The following is a 2,156-nucleotide window of genomic DNA, read 5'->3' as shown; positions in this document are numbered from 1 at the left end:
ATGCCGGATATATAAGGATTCGTATCACTTCTTATTCGCCCTGAATTCGAAAAAAAAAAAAAAAAAAAAAAAATAGAACTATCACTAAATGTGATTAATACCGGGGGTATTAAGACAGCTTCGGAAATGAGGATGTTAATAGTAACAGAATACCTTGTAAAAGAATTGAAATAGAGTTATGGTTGTGGGCAAATAAAGATAGTTGTGGTTCTTGTATGTTGCATTTCCTCCATTGATGAAATTTTATTGATTAACTTTGTAATAAGTCCAGAAAGACAAGGAAAAGGAACAAAGGACAATAACTCTATAAACACTGAAGATGGAGATATGGTTATTGTACACTGCACTTCCTCTCATTGTGCTTGACAATTGTATGAAGTTGTATTGAATTCCAACTACCAGTTTTCAAGTTATGCACTGGACAAAAAAGTAACAAAAGGCAATAACTATAATTAGACCAAATAGAGTTATGGTTCTTGTGCACTGCACTTCATCTCACTGCCCTTGATCATTGTATAAAGTTTCGTTGAATTACAACCATTAATGTTCAAGTTATGCACTGGACAAAAAAAAGTAACCAAGGGCAAAAACTTTTAAATAAGTCAAGAAAAGAGTTATAGTTTCTCTGCACTGCACTTCCTCTCAATATACTTGACCATTGTATGAAATAGTATTGAATTCCAACTAGTAGTTTTCAAGTTATGTTCTGGACAAGAAAAAAGCAATGGAAAAATAACAAAGGGCAATAACTCTATAATTACTCTGGACAGAGTTATAGTTCTTGTGCACTGCACTTCCTCCTATTGTGCTTGACCATTGTAAGAAGTTGTTTTGAATTCCAATCAGTATATTTTAAGTTATGCTCCGGACAAGGAAAAGTACCAAAGGGCAATCACTCTGTAATTAGTCAAGATGGAGTTATGGTTCATGTGCACTGCACTTCCTCTCAATGTGCTTAACCATTGTATGAAGTTATATTGAATTCCAACCATAAGTCTTCAAGAAATGCTCCAGATAGATGGAGTTATGGTTCTTGTGCACTGCACTTCCTCTTAATGTGCTTGACCATTGTATGAAGTTATATTGAATTCCAACTATTAGTCTTCAAGTTATGGTCCGGACAAAAGAAAGCATTGAAAAAGTAACAAAGGGCAATAACTCTGTAATTACTTTAGATAGGGTTATGGTTCTTGTGCAATGCACTCCCCTTATTGTGCTTGACAATTGTATGAAGTTATATTGAATTCCAACAAGTAATTTTCAAGTTATGCTCCGGACAAGGAAAAGTAACAAAGGGCAATAACTCTGTAATTAGTCAAGATGGAGTCATGGTTCTTGTGCACTGCACTTCCTCTCAATGTGCTTGACCATTGTATGAAGTTATATTGAATTCCAACAAGTAGTTTTCAAGTTATGCTCCGGACAAGGAAAAGTAACAAAGGGCAATCACTCTGTAATTAGTCAAGATGGAGTTATGGTTCATGTGCACTGCACTTCCTCTCAATGTGCTTAACCATTGTATGAAGTTATATTGAATTCCAACCATAACTCTTAAAGAAATGCTCCAGATAGATGGAGTTATGGTTCTTGCGCACTGCACTTCCTCTTAATGTGCTTGACCAATGTATGAAATTATATTGAATTCCTACTATTAGTCTTCAAGTTATGGTCCGGACAAAAGAAAGCATTGAAAAAGTAACAAAGGGCAATAACTCTGTCATTACTTTAGATAGGGTTATGGTTCTTGTGCACTGCACTCCCCTTATTGTGCTTGACAATTGTATGAAGTTGTTTTGAATTCCAACAAGTAATTTTCAAGTTATGCTCCGGACAAGGAAAAGTAACAAAGGGCAATTACTCTGTAGTTAGTCAAGATGGAGTTGGTTCTTGTGCACTGCACTTCCTCTCAATGTGCTTGACCATTGTATGAAGTTATATTGAATTCCAACTATTAGTCTTCAAGTTATGCTCCGGACAAGGAAAATGCAACGGACCGCTGGACCGACTGACCGACCACCGGGCGACTCCTATATACCCCCCCAAACTTCGTTTCGGGGGTATAAAAACAAACAAGAGGGCCATGATGGCCCTGAGTCGCTCACCAGAAACAACTGCTTTTCAGTGTTAGAATGTCAATATATTCTAATATTAAATTT

The sequence above is a fragment of the Ruditapes philippinarum genome, unplaced genomic scaffold, assembly GCF_026571515.1.
Source record: "Ruditapes philippinarum isolate M1 unplaced genomic scaffold, ASM2657151v2 ctg1280_1_1_1_1, whole genome shotgun sequence".
Classification (NCBI taxonomy): Eukaryota; Metazoa; Mollusca; class Bivalvia; order Venerida; family Veneridae; genus Ruditapes; species Ruditapes philippinarum.
The sequence above is the reverse complement of the archived record's forward strand: the minus strand, read 5'-3'. Positions refer to the sequence as shown.